The 21207-nt window shown below is 45.7% G+C and overlaps 1 protein-coding gene across 7 annotated transcripts in view; it reads right to left on the bottom strand.

The window, feature by feature from the left end:
- Positions 1–21207, bottom strand: part of TPST1 (tyrosylprotein sulfotransferase 1) — a 147136-nt gene that overhangs the window by 102523 nt on the left and 23406 nt on the right. For 2 of the 7 annotated variants that reach the window (XM_069757380.1, XM_069757386.1), the window contains exon 1: positions 15465–15604. The exons of 3 other annotated variants lie outside the window; for them this stretch is intronic. The gene's annotated coding sequence lies outside the window, so the exon portion shown is untranslated. Of the gene's footprint in view, positions 1–15464; positions 15616–21207 lie in introns of those variants that run through there. 2 more of the 7 variants (XM_069757381.1, XM_069757387.1) reach the window with 2 other exon arrangements.

Genomic DNA, 21207 nt, shown 5'->3' with positions numbered 1-21207 from the left:
GACTGTTATGCCACAACTTCACCATATACTGCATGTCTTCTCGAAAAAAATAAAAAAGTCACAGCACAGTGCTGGATCCCAATTATGACGACTCAACATTTTTTCTTAATTATGTCAGACGTAAATTGTGTAGGCCCAGAATCATACACTTTGACTCTTCTTGTGGGATGAATATTGGCCTCTGATGTTGTTTCTTAGGTATTGTCACACTCAGCGACGCTGCAGTGATATAGACAACGAGCCGATCGCTGCAGCGTCGCTGTTTAGGTCGCTGTAGAGACGTCAAACACAGCAGCTCCAGAACGATGCAGGAGCGATCCAGGGACGTAACGGCGACTCCCTTATCGTTCTCGCTGGTTGTTAGCTCCATGTAAAAACATTGCAGGCATCGTTGCTTTTGCTGTCCTGACGACCAAATAAAGTTCTGGACTTCTGGCTCCGACCAGCGATGGCACAGCGGGATCCAGATCGCTGCTGAGTGTCAAACACAACGAGATCGCTATCCAGGACGCTGCAACGTCACGGATCGCTGTCGTTCTCGTTGTAAAGTTGCTGAGTGTGAAGGTACCTTTACAGTTTGTCCTCTGTTATCTTTGTAAAACAGTAAAGGTACCTTCACACATAACGATATCGTTAAGGATATCAGTGCAACGTCACGCTTTTTGTGACGTAGCAACGATCCCGCTAACGATCTCATTAGGTGTGACAGCGACCAACGATCAGGCCCCTGCTGGGAGATTGTTGGGGAATGATCAGGACCTTTTTTTGGTCGCTGATCACCCGCTGTCATCGCTGTATCGGCGTTTGTGACGCCGATCCAGCGATGTGTTCACTTGTAACCAGGGTAAATATCGGGTTACTAAGCACAGGGCAGCGCTTAGTAACACGATATTTACCCTGGTTACCATTGTAAAAGTTAAAAAAAAAAAAAAAAAAAAAAACAGTACATACTCACATTCCGATGTCTGTCACGTCCCCCGCCGTCAGCTTCCCTGCACTGACTGTCAGCGCCGGCCCTAAAGCAGAGCACAGCGGTGACGTCACCGCTGTGCTTTGCTTTACGGCCGGCACTGACATAGTCAGTGCGGGAAGCTGACGGCGGGGGACGTGACAGACATCGGAATGTGAGTATGTAGTGTGTTTTTTTTTTGTTTTTTTTTTACTTTTACAATGGTAACCAGGGTAAATATCGGGTTACTAAGCGCGGCCCTGTGCTTAGTAACCCGATGGTTACCCGGGGACTTCGGCATCGTTGAAGACAGTTTCAACGATGTCGAAGTCTTTCCCCTGATCGTTGGTCGCTGGAGAGAGCCGTCTGTGTGACAGCTCCCCAGCGACCACACAACGACTTACCAACGATCACGGCCAGGTCGTATCGCTGGTGGTGATCGTTGGTAAAGGTACCGTTACACTAAACGATTTACCAACGTTTACACAGTGCTTCCCTGCACTGTGTAAGCGCCGGCCGTAAAGCAGAGAAGTGACGTCACCGCTGTGCTCTGCTTTACGGCCGGCGCTGACACAGTCAGTGCGGGAAGCTGACGCCGGGGGACGTGACAGACATCAGAAAGTGAGTATGTACTGTTTTGGGTTTTTTTACTTTTACAATGGTAACCAGGGTAAATATCAGGTTACTAAGCGCGGCCCTACGCTTGGTAACCCGATATTTACCCTGGTTACAAGTGAACACATCGCTGGATCGGCGTCACACACGCCGATTCAGCGATGACAGCGGGTGATCAGCGACCAAAAAAAGGTCCTGATCATTCCCAGCGACCAACGATCTCCCAGCAGGGGCCTGATCGTTGGTCGCTGATACGCATAACGATTTCGTTAACTATATCGTCGCTATGTCACAAAAAGCAACGATATCGTTAACGAAATCGTTATGTGTGACGGTACCTTTAGTCATTTAGTGTAACGGTACCTTAAAGGTACCGTCACACTAGACGATATCGCTAGCGATCCGTGACGTTGCAGCATCCTGGCTAGCGATATCGTCCAGTGTGACAGGCAGCAGCGATCAGGCCCCTGCTGTGATGTCGCTGGTCGGGGAAGAAAGTCCAGAACTTTATTTCGTCGCTGGATCTCCCGCTGACATCGCTGAATCAGCGTGTGTGACGCCGATTCAGCGATGTCTTCGCTGCTAGCCAGGGAAAACATTGGGTTACTAAGCGCAGGGCCGCGCTTAGTAACCCGATGTTTACCCTGGTTACAATCGTTAAAGTAAAAAAAACAACCACTACATACTTACCTACCGCTGTCTGTCCCCGGCGCTCTGCTTCTCTGCACTCCTCCTGTACTGGCTGTGAGCACAGCGGCCGGAAAGCAGAGCGGTGACGTCACAGCTCTGCTTTCCGGCTGACCGGCGCTCACAGCCAGTGCAGAGAAGCACAGCTCCGGGGACAGACAGCGGTAGGTAAGTATGTAGTGGTTGTTTTTTGTACTTTAACGATGGTAACCAGGGTAAACATCGGGTTACTAAGCGCGGCCCTGCGCTTAGTAACCCGATGTTTACCCTGGTTACCGGCATCGTTGGTCGCTGGAGAGCTGTCTGTGTGACAGCTCTCCAGCGACCAAACAGCGACGCTGCAGCGATCCGGATCGTTGTCGGTATCGCTGCAGCGTCGCTTAGTGTGACGGTACCTTAAGGACTGGCCACTGAACAATGATGTTTGCTGATATACTAACTATGCATTGTATCACAGAGCCAGTTTTGTTGACTTCGAAAGAAGAGAGGAAAAACTATGCAAATAGTTTAAATATTCAAGTAATGCTACTTAATCTAATTACCATTGTCCCCCTTATCTGTGATGCTAGACAGAGGGACACTTGATACATCTAAAAATAGGCTGCATGCCACTATATAAAGAGACTTTTTCTTCTGGTCAGGGTGACTCTTCAGGAGCTTAGGGTATGAAGGAAAAGGCACACAGGACTGCGTCATTGAGCATCACTGAAACCCCAGAGACGTCTTAAAGAATCCAGATTGGGACAATCGGTTCACCGAGCCACATACCTCACTGCTCTTTGTTAGCTTCCAAAGCTTGTCATTACCTCCTCGCTGTGGGGGCTCGCCAAAAGTGGGGAGGCACTGGTGGGGGTATGCGACACTGAAAAGGAAGCAACTAACCCCGGCAATAAAGAACTAATTGTCTTCACCTGGATTGGATGCTGTCCTTCACTTCAACTTTTGGTATGTACTCCTCCACTTGGGTTCAGTGGAGTTAGGACGGGCATCCGCCTTAAGGTACTGTCACACTCAGCAACTTTGCAAAGAGGACGACAACAATCCGTGACGTTGCAGCGTCCTGGATAGCGATCTCATTGTGTTTGACACGCAGCATCGATCTGGATCCCGCTGTGCCATCGCTGGTCGGAGCTAGAAGTCCAGAACTTTATTTCGTCGCCAAGTCGGCGTGTATCGTCATGTTTGACATCAAAAGCAACAACGCCAGCAACGAGCATAGGGCCCCTAGATGTGTGTCGTATCGGTACACTCCGGCTTTTTGACAAGGAGCCAACAACCAGCGAGAACGAGAAGTGAGTCGCCGTTACATCACTGGATCGCTCCTGCATCGTTCTGGAGTTGCTGTGTTTGACGTCTCTACAGCGACCTAAACAGCGACGCTCTAGCGATCTAGTTTAGGTCGGCTCGTTGTCTATATCGCTGCAGCGTCGCTGAGTGTGACGGTACCTTTAGTCAGTAGTGCTGTCAGCCGCCACTGTATTATTTTGGTCTGTAATTTGCACCATCTTGGGGGTAATTGCTGGAACTGTTCTGTTTGCTATTGTGTGTTGTGGTTCAATAAAGTATTGCCACACTGTTTTACCCTCACCCTGTGTTGTTTGAGTAGTGTTCTGCCCATGGGGCGAGAGAGCGGGCATTCAGTGGTATGAGCCCTGGTCCATGCAGTCTTGCAAAAGACAGCTGGGCCAGCGGATGAGAGCACCCACTGATCCCCGTATTTCTACATCAATGCTACAGACGCTCGTACACTGGGGCTTTGCCAAAGCTTCTGCAATGATTGGCATGTTGTTAACGCACCAACAGCAGCTGAAACCATCAATGAAAACCACACTGTAATCTCGCCAACACAACACGTGCCAGTGTGGTAATTTACTACTGTGCGCTGCATCATTATGTTGTCTAGAAGTTCCTCCATAAACTGTGCTGTCATTTAACAGTTTCCAACTAATCTTACCTACAAGGAGAGGCACTATTTTTTACAACAAAAACGAGCATTTAAGAAACAGTTGGGGTCTACTTGTATCGCGATATGACGGCAGATTGGTCAACTTTTACCGATTGGAACTGAATGCCTGTTTACAGTGGCAGATAATTGCAAATTATGCACACCGAATGATCTACACTAGATCGCTCAGGGCTGCCACTGTTGGTCCCGTTTACATAGAGCGATACCCCACTGAGAATGATTATCTTTTATGCAAATTGTGAAACGGGCATTTTTAACAATGCCCCTGATGGCTGAGTGCTCACAATGTCAGTACGCTTAAAGTACCGTCACATTTAGCGACGCTGCAGTGATATAGACAACGATGCCGATCGCTGCAGCATCGCTATTTAGGTTGTTGTGTGGTCGCTGGAGAGCTGTCACACAGACAGCTCTCCAGCGACCAACGATGCCGAAGTCCCCGGGTAACCAGGGTAAACATCGGGTTACTAAGCGCAGGGCCGCGCTTAGTAATCCGATGTTTACCCTAATTACCATTGTAAAAGTAAAAAAAAAAAAAAAACAGTACATACTTACATTCCGGTGTCTGTCACGTCCCCCGGCGTCAGCTTCCCTGCACTGTGTCAGCGGCGGCAGTCAGTGCGGGAAGCTGACGCCGGGGGACGTGACAGACACCGGAATGTAAGTATGTACTGTTTTTTTTTTTTTTTTACTTTTACAATGGTAACCAGGGTAAACATCGGGTTACTAAGCGCGGCCCTGCGCTTAATAACCCGATGTTTACCCTGGTTACCAGTGAACACATCGCTGGATTGGCGTCACACACGCCGATCCAGCGATGACAGCGGGTGATCAGCGACCAAAAAAAAGGTCCTGATCATTCCCAGCGACCAACGATCTCCCAGCAGGGGCCTGATCGTTGGTCGGGGTCACGCATAACGATTTCGTTAACAATATCGTTGCTACGTCACAAAAAGCAACAATATCGTAAAGGTACCTTTAGTCAAATATACACATTGGGAGCTATTCCTGGTACACACTTTAACCTTACCATAGGCCGCCATTGACCAAAAGTGTGTTCCTCAGGTCTTTGTCCGGCCGGTACACATCTGCTCACTGTTAAGTTAGAGTACCTTCACACTGAGCAACTTTAGAACGATAACGATAGCGATCCGTGACGTTGCAGCGTCCTGGATAGCGATATCGTTGTGTTTGACACGCAGCAGCGATCAGGATCCTGCTGTGACATCGCTGGTCGGAGCTGAAAGTCTGGAACTTTATTTCGTCGCTGGATCACCCGCTGACATCGCTGAATCAGCGTGTGTGACGCCGATCCAGTGATGTGTTCACTTGTAACCAGGGTAAACATCGGGTTACTAAGCGCAGGGCCGCACTTAGTAACCCGATATTTACCCTGGTTACCATTGTAAATGTAAAAAAAAAAAAAAAAACACTACATACTTACATTCCGGTGTCTGTCGCATCCCCCGGCGTCAGCTTCCGTGCACTGTGTCAGCGCCAGCCGGCCGTAAAGCAGAGCACAGCGGTGACGTCACCGCTCTGCCTTACGGCCGGCGCTTACACAGTGCAGGGAAGCTTACGCTGGGGGACGCGACAGACACCGGAATGTAAGTATGTAGTGTTTTTTTTTTTTTTACATTTACAATGGTAACCAGGGTAAACATCGGGTTACTAAGCGCGGCCCTGCGCTCAGTAACCCGATGTTCACCTTGGTTACCCGGGGACTTCGGCATCGTTGGTCGCTGGAGAGCTGTCTGTGTGACAGCTCTCCAGCGACCACACAACGACTAAACATCGACGCTGCAGCGATCGGCATCGTTGTCTATATCGCTGCAGCGTCGCTTAATGTGACGGTACCTTTAGTCAAATACAGATCTCTTCCCTATACAAAAAGCAGAGTGCACCTAGCCTTAGACCTATTGCTAACCCATAAGATCCTAGGTCTCATTTTAATTAATTTGGCACCAATGTTTTTTTAACCCTGCATTCAATATTAAACACATACCTCAATATATCTATACATTCTAGACATTTCATTTACAATATTTACCATTCAATATGCAGAACTGTAACCAATCTACTATATAATTGTCTAAGGGTCACTTCCGTCTTTCTGTCTGTCTGTGGGTCCTTCTGGCACGAATATTCATTGGTCGCGGCCTCTGTCTGTCATGGAATCCAAGTCGCTGATTGGTCGTGGCAAAACGCCCACGACCAATCAGTGACGGGCGCAGTCCGGCGGCAACATGGCCGCTCCTTCCTCCCCGCAGTCAGTGCCCGCTCCGTACTCCTCTCCAGTCACCCCTCACACAGGGTTAATGCCAGCGTTACTGGAGCACAGTGTAACGCACTCTGGTTACGCAGCTATTAACCCTGTGTGACCAACTTTTTACTATTGATGGGGCCCTTCAGAAGGTATGTTTTTTTTTTATTTTTATTTTTTAACCTGTTACATACGTGGCTGGGCAATATACTACGCAGCTGTGGTGTATACTACATGGCTCTGTGCTGTATACTACGTGGCTGGGCAATATACTACGTGGCTGGGCAATATACTACGTGGCTGGGCAATATACTACGTGGCTGGGCAATATACTACGTGGCTGGGCAATATACTACGTGGCTGGGCAATATACTACGTGGCTGGGCAATATACTACGTGGCTGGGCAATATACTACGTGGCTGGGCAATATACTACGTGGCTGGGCAATATACTACGTGGCTGGGCAATATACTACGTGGCTGGGCAATGTACTACGTGGCTGGGCAATGTACTACGTGACTGGGCAATATACTGCGTGGCTGGGTAATATACTACGTGGACATGAATATTCTAGAATACCCTATGCGTTAGAATCAGGCCACCATCTAGTAAAGTAGCATAGCAACCTATAAAAGTCATGGGAAAGCAAATGTGCTCACATATACAAAAAAAAAAAAAAGGACAGCACAATAAATCTGTGTCCTAAATTCAGACCTTAACATTAGAGAGGTCAGGCCAAGTTCTCCTTCAGATAACCAAAGTGTGACATCCATACCACATGTACAATAACAACTTCCTATCCTATGTACACACAGTCAGGTCAAGAGGTTAAACCATGACAGATCATGTCTCTCGGGATCTAAAAGCATGGCGGAATTTGCTTTACTTACAAACAGTATGGAAATGAGACAAAAGATTCCTCTTTATCCGCAAACATTCACACCAAGGCTGACTTTTCCCAAGACTATGGATGTACCGTAATTACCAGGGTAATGGAATACCAGCTACTATGGGACCAGGCAATTAAGAGGGATAATCTTCACTCATACAGTGGATGTGAAAAGTCTACACACCCCTGTTAAAATGCCAGGTTTTTGACATTTCAAAAAAAAAAAAAAAACTACCAAGAAGAATCATTTCACAACCTTTTCCACCTATAATGTCACCCATAATCTGTACAAAGTCATTTTAAAAGGGAAAATAAAAACAACAAAATTAAAATAACATGGTGGCATAAGTGTGAACGCCTTCTACAATTGGGGATGTGGTTGTGTTAAGAATTAGCTAATCACATGTAAACGCATGTTAAATAGCGGTAAGTACACATCATTTCCAGTGATGCTGATTAACCCCACCATTGTTATATCACTGTGTGCATTATTCCTGCACTGTGATGTCACTATACTAATTATTCCACTATTGTGATATCACAGTGTGTATGGTAATGTCACAGTGCTAAATAACCCACTAATGTGATATTACTGCGTGCATTCACCGAGCAATGGGACATAATGGTGTGCATTATTCCTGCACAGTGCCTTCACTATGCTAATTATTCCACTATCATAGCACTGTGTGAATTATCCCTGTACTGTGACATCTTTATGCACCGTATCCAAGCTGTAACTTCACTGTGTGCAATATTTCACTGTTGGGACATGACTGTATGCATTAACCCGGTACAATGAAAAAAAACAATAGAATTATAAACTCTCAATGTTCTGAAATTGCTGTTGAAGGTGGTTATGGTGGAATAAGACCCCTTCCACATTTGCCCTGGGGGCCCATGGTTATTTGCTATGCCCCTTTCAAATGTCTCAAGATGTGAAACTCCTCAGACATTTTTTTAAAAGAATTTTTCCGTTTTTAGCATTTAAACATTAGATGCCTGTTCCCAACTTCAGCTAATTTTACTGGGATGTACTGATATTTGAAAGGAGGTGCTAACAAACTACTTTTGTGATATATAAGTCTGATTTGGAAGGGTGCTGAGGCTCCCATAACTCCTGAGTATCGGATCTCTGCGTCTGGTGAAGTGGCTGCGCAAGGATAATCTATAACTGCGATAGTTTGTGAGGTTCTTTGTTACAGTGACAGAGGTCTGCCTTGATATAACACCAGAAAAGGTCTTAGAAAGCAACATGTTCAACTTGCAAGCTATGTACCCTCTCTCAGTGTGGGGGAGGGTAACCTTTTAAAACAAATTCAGTCTGGCTTGTATTATCTCATCAAAGAAACATTCAGACATTTCCTTAGAATACGCTTAATTCATCCAACTCTTCCAGAGGTGGAAGTTTCTCATCCCTAAAGTAACTGGCGTTTATGGTCTTATATTCCAATGGATTGTGTAATAGCAGAGCAGTGATATCAAAAAAATGCATTTGCTTTTCAGATCTCTTAATTTGTGATTTACAAAAAAAATCCTTTGCATTTTCATAGACTCTTATGAGACAGATGATCATGACAGACTAACGTCCAAGTAGAGTTTCCATGCACCACAAACAGCAAATGTCCGCACCTTTCTGGAATGGTCAGTAGCATCAGTAATCTCTTATTGGGGAACAAGAGTCCAAGGTTCAGAAAAGGTAAAGGTACATACTGAAACATTAGTAAGTTTAACGACATTAAAAAAATTAAAAATGATAAAATGTATTTATCACATTTCACGTAGTATTGCAAAAATAAACCCCCTATCCACCATGCAGTATAGTGTGAGAACATTCAAGGACGTAATTTGGAGTAAAATGGCAACAGCTAAAGACAGGAATCTTCAAGACGTGTTTAAGGATACCAAATCACCAAAATATGAATTCCACATTTAAAGAAGAACTCCCATCTCTGATGTTTATGACATGTCCTGAATGTAGGACTCTGTCTTGTGCCGCTGTGTATGCAGGTGGCAGAGTATACATGACCACTTCTTAATTCACAGATGGAGCCTCATTCTTGAGATAAGTGCTGGCCCCAACAGTAGGATGGTATTTTTTTACTTTCTGTAGATTTGTTCGAAAAGATGCAGATAGAAATAGCCCTTTAAATCTTGGAAATACATAGCAGAAACGGAAAGAATGTGATTTTTTTTTTTTTTTTTTTGGGGGGGGGCGGTATTTTAGGTACAGTGGGGAAAAAGTATTTAGTCAGCCACCAATTGTGCAAGTTCTCCCACTTAAAAAGATGAGAGAGGCCTGATATCACAGGTAGACCACAACTATGAGAGTCAAAATGAGAAAACAAATACAGCAAATCACCTCGTGTGATCTGGCAAGATTTATTTTGCAAATTAAGGTGGAAAATAAGTTTTTGGTCACCTAAACACATGCAAGATTTATGGCTCTCACAGGCCTGTAACTTCTTCTTTAAGAGGCTCCTCTGTCCTCCACTCATTACCTGTAGTAATGGCAGATGTATGAACTTGTTTTGAACTTGTTATCAGTATTAAAGACACCAATCCACAACCTCAGTCAGTCACACTCCAAACTCCAGTATGGTGAAGACCAAAGAGCTGTCGAAGGACACCAGAAACAAAATTGTAGCTCTGCCCCAGGATGGGAAGACTGAATCTGCAATAGGCAAGCAAAGAATAACATGGGAAAGAGTAATATCCGTCAAAATGATGGATAGCACTCATCCGAGTTATACAGACATCTGCACAAGCCCTAGGTGTAAGCATAAGGTGAATTTCATCTGCTGAACTAAGATTCATTATACAGTCCTCAAATTTGCCTTCAATGCTGAGAAATACAGGCAGATACATATCCATCATCCAATACAATCAGGGAGGAGTCTGATTGGCTACAAAGCCATTTTTTAGCAGGACAACGGCCCCAAACATACAGCCTATATCATTAAGAACTATCTTCAGCATAAAGAAGGACAAGGAGTCCTAGAAGTGATGATATGGCCCCCACAGAGCTCATCATTATAGAGTTTATCTGGGATTACATAAAACAAAAAGGTTTGAGCAAGTCTAAAAAACACCTCTTTAAAACAACCTCTTTGACGAGTTTCTACCAAAACTGCATTTAAGCGTACCTAGAAGTATTGATGCTCTTTTAAAGACAAAAGGTAGTAACACCAAATATTGATGTGATTTTGACTTCTCCTATGTTCATTCACTTTGTATTTTGTTAATTGATAAGCTATTAAAGTTTATATTTCTGAAAGCTCCTTAGTGTTAAATCAAACAACTTTTTGATCCCACAAATATCATTGTGCTAAACCAAAACACAATTCAAAACCATAGAAATGACAAAAAAAAGACTCGCACATCCAAACTAGTGTGAATAGGTGCATACCAGGAGCAGCTACCTCCATACATAAATATACAAAAAAGGTTGCACTCTATCGTGCAAAAGCATGTCTAATCTGAAATATATGAAATATGAATAGCAAAATGGCTTTTGAACATTAGGAAAATATTTAAGAGACGCTTTGCACAGAATTTGATATAATCAAATAGTGTGAGCCCATCAACCATCGTCAAGGTGGTCTCATAAAACTGATGGGTCCCTGACCCCCCTGTCCAAATGTGAACACTTACTAAAGGCCAATGTCTGTATGCCTGGGTGAATGTGGACACCTCTGTTCAGCAAAGCCTACATATGGGTTGGCCAGGACCAAGTGTGATGAGATGCAATTAAAAACCACACCAGGTCAGGGACCCATCAGTTTTATGAGACCACCTTGACGATGGTTGATGGGCTCACACTATTTGATTATATCAAATTCTGTGCAAAGCGTCTCTTAAATATTTTCCTAATGTTCAAAAGCCATTTTGCTATTCACAATTCAAAACCAGCCACAATTCACTTTTATAAAGCAAGGAATGACCAAACTGCACAATGTCCATATATATTTCAAAATTAATCAATTTTATTAAATACAATATTAAAACTAAGAATTTACATAAAAAGAATTACCCCCCCAATGTGAGGAACACAGATGGCAAGGAATATCAACATATACACCTACAGTAATCACAACTTGCAGTTGAACCGCTACTTAATGGAGCTTGCAAATGAGACCAAACAAAATATACATGGAAAGGGATTCCAATTCCAAAGCCTATATATGAAGTAATTAGCACCAATGTATCTTGTATTAAGTATACTATATCCAACCAATTGGTTAATCCCCCATGTAAAAAAGGATATGCAATATGCAGTTTTCATGGGATCATCATAAATGGAAACAGAGGTCTTAGATTTCGTAATGCACAATCATGATTTTTTTGACCCATAAAACAAAAAGACATTGTAGGTCACATACTGCCCCTTACATAGAACTATAAGGGGACAGATCAACCGATATTCTCATGAACGGGGAGATCAGATATCTTTGTTAAAAAATAAAAAAAAAGCAGGAGCCGAAGACAAGATCAGATTCTGTCCCAAGCCTTCTGAAAAAAATTTCATAAAGATTAATATGCATGCGCCACTAAACTTCCCTATTAATAAACATGTCTCATTATCTCAGCATTTTGGGTGCCCTTTTCAAGAAGTGCAGAGCAGTGTGACAATAATTTAATCCCAAATTACGGCAATGTTAGTTTTTTTTTATTAGACAGTAAGAAGTCACTAAGGCCGGGTTCACATTGCGTTGCAGTCCGTTAACGCCGCCATTAATTCCTATGTCGGACGCATCGCTAGCCACCGCCCACAATGGGCATGCGCTAGGGATGTGCCGTCATTGAGTGACGGACCCTGGGACGCGGGCTGCAGCGTTTCCAGGTCCGTCACTGCTAGCGCAGATAGAGCTAACAGATTTCAGGTGACAGGTTCCCTTTAAATCCTTTCCTTTGTCATCACTACAGTGGAGATTTAGCAAGCCATGCCCCAAAGAGTTATCATGTAAGGGTTTTAGATACTTCTCAAGCTTTATCCAACCAACAAGCGGTCTTCTATGATAATCTGACGTATCTGAATACTGTCTAGTCTTAAAGGGATTCTGGAAGCAAAATTAACCCTCTTATGTCGTCTATATGGGCATGTAGGTCATAGAAAGTTGACTAAAATGACATTGATATCTGCGATCCAATGTCTTATTCCCAGAATTCTATGTTTTTTATCATATGTAAATCAGCTGTAAAGAATTATGGGCAGAGTAGGTATTGAAGTAGAATTGCTCAATTCTTCTCCCCCTTTCCTTCTTTCTTTGTCAATGTCCTGCCCTGTCCTGTTATTGCCCATGCTTAATTGTTGTTATAAGAAGTGAACTCTTCAGTATTGTGTTTACTCATGATTACTGATATTGAGTCAAACTATGCAATATTGTTTGCTTATATTTAGAATTTTATGTAATTCTGTAATTTTATTTATGTAAAAAAATTTAACAAAAATCCAGTTATAAAAAAAAGGATCTATGAGCAGGACCTAGATCTCCCCAAGCATCTGCCTCCAGAGCTTATTTTAAATGAAAGGGGGAGTTACCACTGTGAGACATGTGAATTAGGAGAGCAAAGTGTAAGTTATTACATGTCTCACACTGGTAACTCCTCCTTTCATATAAAACAAGGTCTGGAGGCAAATGATCAATGAGATCTGTGTCCTGCCCGTAGATCTTAACAGTTCATTTACATATTAAGAAAAAAGTCTAGTACAGTAGTAGGTTGATTCCACTAATATATTCCCTTTAAGGCCTATTTACACTGATGATCCGTCAGATTCTAACAGTAACAACCCATTATTCATGATAATTACACCATGTGAATGGATTGAGCAACAAAATATCTCTATAATAATCGCCAGTTGGGACTTACGGCCGCTGTCCCCGAATCCCATAAGGCACGGTGGCAGTGTCACTTGCGTAGGTGTAGTTCATGGCCATAAACTGCGCCTGCGCAAGTGCCATACACGTCTCCACTATTCTCACGCAGGCACAGTTACAGCCCAGGAGGAAAATCCCAGATACAAGGTGTGAGGAGACAACTTTTTGAGATGCTCAGCACCAAGTAAGAAATTGGATTTGAACCAGGTATCAGGTGCTGCCAGTTACAAGTCTGTAGATTAAGATACCTGATGTAGGGAAAGTCGAGCATGTGCCCATGGAGCCAGCCTGAGTGCCCGCTGCCAGATCCAAGTCTACATATTAGATACCTGATGTAGGTAAAGTAGAGCATGTGCCCATGGAGCCAGCCTAAGTGCCCACTGCCAGATCCAAGTCTATAGACTAGACACCTGATGTAGGTAAAGTAGAGCGTATGCCCACGGAGCCAGCCTGAGTGCCCGCTGCCAGATCGAAGTCTATAAACTAGATACCTGATGTAGGTAAAGTAGAGCATGTGGCCATGGAGCCAGCCTGAGTGCCCGCTGCCACATCTAAGTCTATACACTAGATACCTGATATAGGTAAAGTAGAGCGTGTGTCCATGGAGCCAGCCTGAGTGCCCGCTGCCAGATCCAAGTCTATAGACTAGATACCTGATGTATGTAGAGTGTATGCCCACGGAGCCAGCCTGAGTGCCCGCTGCCAGATCCAAGTCTATAGACTAGATACCTGATGTATGTAGAGTGTATGCCCACGGAGCCAGCCTGAGTGCCCGCTGCCAGATCCAAGTCTACATATTAGATACCTGATGTAGGTAAAGTAGAGCATGTGCCCATGGAGCCAGCCTAAGTGCCCACTGCCAGATCCAAGTCTATAGACTAGACACCTGATGTAGGTAAAGTAGAGCGTATGCCCACGGAGCCAGCCTGAGTGCCCGCTGCCAGATCGAAGTCTATAAACTAGATACCTGATGTAGGTAAAGTAGAGCATGTGGCCATGGAGCCAGCCTGAGTGCCCGCTGCCACATCTAAGTCTATACACTAGATACCTGATATAGGTAAAGTAGAGCGTGTGTCCATGGAGCCAGCCTGAGTGCCCGCTGCCAGATCCAAGTCTATAGACTAGATACCTGATGTATGTAGAGTGTATGCCCACGGAGCCAGCCTGAGTGCCCGCTGCCAGATCCAAGTCTATAGACTAGATACCTGATGTATGTAGAGTGTATGCCCACGGAGCCAGCCTGAGTGCCCGCTGCCAGATCCAAGTCTATAGACTAGATACCTGATGTATGTAGAGTGTATGCCCACGGAGCCAGCGTGAGTGCCCGCTGCCAGATCCAAGTCTATAGACTAGATACCTGATGTATGTAGAGTGTATGCCCACGGAGCCAGCCTGAGTGCCCGCTGCCAGATCCAAGTCTATAGACTAGATACCTGATGTATGTAGAGTGTATGCCCACGGAGCCAGCCTGAGTGCCCGCTGCCAGATCCAAGTCTATAGACTAGATACCTGATGTATGTAGAGTGTATGCCCACGGAGCCAGCCTGAGTGCCCGCTGCCAGATCCAAGTCTATAGACTAGATACCTGATGTATGTAGAGTGTATGCCCACGGAGCCAGCCTGAGTGCCCGCTGCCAGATCCAAGTCTATAGACTAGATACCTGATGTATGTAGAGTGTATGCCCACGGAGCCAGCCTGAGTGCCCGCTGCCAGATCCAAGTCTATAGACTAGATACCTGATGTATGTAGAGTGTATGCCCACGGAGCCAGCCTGAGTGCCCGCTGCCAGATCCAAGTCTGTACACTAGATACCTGAAGTAGGTAAAGTAGAGCGTGTGCCCATGGAGCCAGCCTGAGTGCCCGCTGCCAGATGTTAGTAAAGAAGCAGTCCATGTGCCAGACTGCATAGGATGAGATGCATAACACTTGTGTGTGGGCTCCTGACCAGAGCCCCGGTGCAGGCGGCCATGAGAGGAGTGTAGTGCTGACCCAGCTGGCATGGGCACACCAAAATAAACCCCTGCAATTAAAAAGGACCTCTCCGACATAATAACTATGCCTAATGCTATACCGGAGGGCACATTACCAGTCCCGCTGCCCCCGTGCCACACTGCCGCCCGCTCCGTAACCTCCGGGACAGCAGTAGCACCGGGAGCTCCCAGCACATCAGCAGAGGCGGCCATATCTCCTAATGAAGCGTTCGGAGATGTCACTCACCTGTATCGGGTCCCGGGCAGGCAGCCACTGTCAGCTCCGGTCCCCCCCACCCCCCGACATCATGTCGTATCTCCGCCGTTCTCTGTCTATGTATGTGAACTAGCGGCGCGCACACAGTCCGGAGCTGCCGGGCACGGGGGCGAGAGATGTCAGCGGCGCGCTCATTGGCCAGTGGGAAGAGGGGCTGCAGTGAGATCCAACCTGTGATTGGCAGAGTGGCCGATGGGCGGGGCACTGGAGTAGTGAACGGTGAGCAGTGCTGGGGGTCTCTTCATTGAGACTGTGACGTGCGGCATCCTCATCTGAGGCGTCATTGTGTGAGGTATGCGGCCGTGTGCCAGCTGCTGCCCACAGCTCCAGGGAGGGGATTCTATCAGCAGGGCACAGTGCCCCAGGTATCATATGCTTCATATAATGGTCCACCAAATTGTCATCAGGAGATGGATGGAAAATAACCAAGTATTCCGCACGTTCACACCTAGCTATTAGCAGTGCGGTAGTTCAGGAATCCACAATGCAAGCACATGCGAATGGTAAGATACCCTAATGCCAGCACCTAAAGCTAGCACGAGAGAATGAGAGCATGCCCTAAGGTCAGCACACGAGACTGAGAACATTACCCTAAGGCTAGTGCACGAGAATGAGAACATAGCCTAAGGTCAGCAAACGGGAATGAGAACATACCCTAAGGCTAGTGCACGAGAATGAGAACATAGCCTAAGGCCAGCCAACGGGAATGAGAACATACCCTAAGGTCAGCACACGAGAATGAGAACATACCCTAAGGCCAGCAAACGGGAACGAGAACATGCCCTAAGGTCAGCACACGAGAATGAGAACATACCCTAAGGTCAGCAAACGGGAATGAGAACATACCCTAAGGTCAGCACACGAGACTGAGAACATTACCCTAAGGCTAGTGCACGAGAATGAGAACATAGCCTAAGGTCAGCAAACGGGAATGAGAACATACCCTAAGGTCAGCAAACGGGAATGAGAACATACCCTAAGGTCAGCAAACAGGAATGAGAACATACCCTAAGGTCAGCAAACAGGAATGAGAACATACCCTAAGGCTAGTGCACGCGAATGAGAACATAGCCTAAGGTCAGCAAACGGGAATGAGAACATACCCTAAGGCCAGCAAACGGGAATGAGAACATACCCTAAGGTCAGCACACAAGACTGAGAACATACCCTAAGGTCAGCACACGAGAATGAGAACATACCCTAAGGCCAGCAAACGGGAATGAGAACATACCCTAAGGTCAGCACACGAGACTGAGAACATACCCTAAGGTTAGCACACGAGACTGAGAACATACCCTAAGGTCAGCACACGAGAATGAGAACATACCCTAAGGCCAGCAAACGGGAATGAGAACATACCCTAAGGCCAGCAAACGGGAATGAGAACATACCCTAAGGCCAGCAAACAGGAATGAGAACATACCCTAAGGTCAGCACACGAGACTGAGAACATACCCTAAGGCCAGCAAACGGGAATGAGAACATACCCTAAGGTCAGCACACGAGACTGAGAACATACCCTAAGGTCAGCAAACAGGAATGAGAACATACCCTAAGGTCAGCAAACGGGAATGAGAACATACCCTAAGGCCAGCAAACGGGAATGAGAACATAGCCTAAGGTCAGCACACGAGACTGAGAACATACCCTAAGGTCAGCACACAAGACTGAGAACATAGCCTAAGGTCAGCACACGAGACTGAGAACATTACCCTAAGGTCAGCACACGAGACTGAGAACATAGCCTAAGGTCAGCACACGAGACTGAGAACATAGCCTAAGGTCAGCACACGAGACTGAGAACATTACCCTAAGGTCAGCACACGAGACTGAGATCATAGCCTAAGGTGAGCACACGAGACTGAGAACATAGCCTAAGGTCAGCACACGAGAATGAGAACATTACCCTAAGGTCAGCACACGAGACTGAGAACATTACCCTAAGGTCAGCACACGAGACTGAGAACATTACCCTAAGGTCAGCAAACGGGAATGAGAACATAGCCTAAGGTCAGCACACGAGACTGAGAACATAGCCTAAGGTCAGCACACGAGACTGAGAACATTACCCTAAGGTCAGCACACGAGACTGAGAACATTACCCTAAGGTCAGCAAACGGGAATGAGAACATACCCTAAGGTCAGCAAACGGGAATGAGAACATACCCTAATGTCAGCACACGGGAATGAGAACATACCCTAAGGTCAGCACACGAGACTGAGAACATTACCCTAAGGTCAGCACACGAGACTGAGAACATACCCTAAGGTCAGTACACGAGACTGAGAACATTACCCTAAGGTCAGCACACGAGACTGAGAACATTACCCTAAGGTCAGCATACGAGACTGAGAACATTACCCTAAGGTCAGCACACGAGACTGAGAACATTACCCTAAGGTCAGCAAACGGGAATGAGAACATAGCCTAAGGACAGCACATGAGACTGAGAACATAGCCTAAGGTCAGCACACGAGACTGAGAACATTACCCTAAGGTCAGCACACGAGAATGAGAACATACCCTAGGTCAGCAAACGGGAATGAGAACATTACCTTAAAGCTAGCACACAAGAATGAGAACATACCCTAAGACTAGTGCACGAGAATGAGAACATACCCTAAGGCTAACACACAAGAATGAGATCATGCCCTCAGGCTAGCACACGATAATGAGAACGTACCCTAAGGCAAGCACACGAAAATGAGATCATGCCCCAAGGCTAGCACACAAGAATGAGAACATATCCTAAGACTAGCACACGAGAATGAGAACATACCCTAAGGTCAGCAAACGAGAATGAGAATATACACTAAGCTAGCACATGAGAATGAGAACATACCCTAAGGCTAGCACACGAGAATGAGAACATACCCTAAGGTCAGCACACGAGAATGAGAACATACCCTAAGGCCAGCAAACGGGAATGAGAACATACCCTAAGGTGACCTCTTAACCGCCAAGAGCAAGCGACACTACTCTGTCCTCCTCCTCCTCGACCTGTCGGCTGACTTTGACACAGTGGACCATTCCCTATTATTACAGACCCTCTCGTCCCTTGGCATCGCAGACTTGGCCCTATCCTGGATCTCATCATACCTAACAGACCGGACATTCAGCGTCTCCCACTCACACACCACCTCCTCACCTCGCCCTCTATCTGTCGGAGTCCCACAAGGTTCAGTCCTTGGGCCCTTGCTCTTCTCCATTTACACCTTTGGCCTGGGACAGCTCATAGAATCTCATGGCTTTCAGTATCACCTCTATGCTGACGACACACAGATCTACATCTCTGGACCAGATATCACCTCCCTTCTAACCAGAATCCCTCAATGTCTGTCCACTATTTCATCCTTCTTCTCCACTAGATTTCTGAAACTTAACATGGACAAAACAGAATTCATCATCTTTCCCCCATCTCACGCGACCCCCCCAACAAACCTATCCATTACAGTAAATGGCTGCCCACTCTCCCCAGTCCCACAAGCTCGCTGCCTCGGGGTAATCCTTGACGCTGATCTCTCCTTCAAACCACATATCCAAGCCCTTTCCACTTCCTGCCGACTTCAACTCAAAAATATTTCACGAATCCGTTCATTCCTCAACCATGAATCTGCAAAAACCCTAGTCCATGCCCTCATCATCTCTCGCCTTGACTACTGCAACCTCCTGCTCTGTGGCCTCCCCTCTAACACTCTCGCACCCCTCCAATCTATTCTAAACTCTGCTGCCCGACTAATCCACCTGTCCCCCCGCCTCTCCCCTCTGTCAATCCCTTCACTGACTCCCCATTGCCCAGAGACTCCACTACAAAACCCTAACCATGACGTACAAAGCCATCCACAACCTGTCTCCTCCATACATCTGTGACCTCGTCTCCCGGTACTTACCTACCCGCAACCTCCGATCCTCACAAGATCTCCTACTCTACTCCCCTCTTATCTCCTCTTCCCACAATCGTATACAAGATTTCTCTCGCGTATCACCCCTACTCTGGAACCCTCTACCACAACACATCAGACTCTCGCCTACCATCGAAACCTTCAAAAAGAACCTGAAGACCCACCTCTTCAGACAAGCCTACAACCTGCAGTAACCACCGATCGACCAAACCGCTGCATGACCATCTCTACCCTCACCTACTGTATTCTCACCCATCCCTTGTAGATTGTGAGCCTTCGCGGGCAGGGTCCTCATTCCTCCTGTACCAGTTATGACTTGTATTGTTTAAGATTATTGTACTTGTTTTTATTATGTATACCCCTCCTCACATGTAAAGCGCCATGGAATAAATGGCGCTATAACGATAAATAATAATAATAATAATGAGATTGTATACTAAGGCTAGCACATAAGAATGAGAACATACCCTAAGGCTAGCACACGAGAATGAGAACATACCCTAAGGTCAGCAAACGAGAATGAGAATATACACTAAGCTAGCACACGAGAATGAGAACATACCCTAAGGCTAGCACACGAGAATGAGAACATACCCTAAGGTCAGCACACGAGAATGAGAACATACCCTAACGGTAGCACACGAGAATGTAGTGAAAGTAATGTGCTGCTGCAGTGCAGTTTTTTTGTGAGTATGAGATGTGACAAGGGCCCCATGTTCCACTGAAAAATCCCGCACCATCTGTGTCAAACTGGACACTTGATCCGCCAGGTTCCAAAGTGGATCCATGACCAGAGGGAAAAAATGCAAAAAAAATCCCCTTTATATGTGTGGTCAGCTATAATGTAATGTGCTGCTGCAGTGCAGTATAGTGCAACCTCCACCAGGGGGTGCTGTGGAGGGAAGAGAGGTTGTACACACAGCATAGCAACACTGAGCAGTAGCACAGGTGCCACAGGTAACGAAAGAGTAATCAGACAAGCCGATTCCAACACTGTCAGGAGCCGAGGTACCAAAGATAACAGCAAATCACGTAGTCAGGGACAAGCAAGAAGTCAGAGCCTACCGGGAACGTGGTAACCAAAACATGAGATGTAAGATGAAGTCAGGGTACAAGCCAGAGTCGAAGCCAGTCGGGGAGTGTGGTATCAGAGATGGAAAACAAGGGGCAAAGTCCAGATATCAGGTCGAGTCATACACGAGTACAGGCAGTCAGAGGCACAAGTATCACTAATACAGGTCAGGGGCTCAAGCCAGGAAGCATGAACTATAGCTGACACTGGCCAGCAGGCTGCAGAGGACTGAAATAGCCCAGCCAACTTCAAAACGAGGCAGAGTGGATTAACTCCCGTATGACCAGTCCAGAGACAAGACAGGTGAAAACAAACTCAGGACTGGATCATGACAATACCCTTAGGCCAGCCCATTACAATGTGAACAAGTCCTAACGCCAGCTCATAAGAGCACATCCTATATCCCGCACATGAGAGCGGGAAGACGTATAAGAACATCCAATTCTGTGTTTGATGTTCTTTAATAAAAAGTAGTGGATACTAAGAAATACTAAGATGTTTCTTCCATTTCTCCTAAAAACAGGTACATAGTAGAGAATATGTGGCTTAATAAAGTTTCAACTCACAAGATCTATATTGCTCAAGCTATAAAATAATTGCATTTTTCGTTGTTTTTTTTAATTCAGTGGCCAAATCAAAATCAAATAAAACATGCACAAGAATGTGAGGTAAAATAAATCCAGATCTTGTAGGATTCTTTCTTTGTATATCTTCAGTGCATTTCAATCTACTTTTCAG

The sequence above is a fragment of the Ranitomeya imitator genome, chromosome 3, assembly GCF_032444005.1.
Source record: "Ranitomeya imitator isolate aRanImi1 chromosome 3, aRanImi1.pri, whole genome shotgun sequence".
Lineage (NCBI taxonomy): Eukaryota > Metazoa > Chordata > Amphibia > Anura > Dendrobatidae > Ranitomeya > Ranitomeya imitator.
This window is presented reverse-complemented; position numbering and strand designations above follow the sequence as displayed.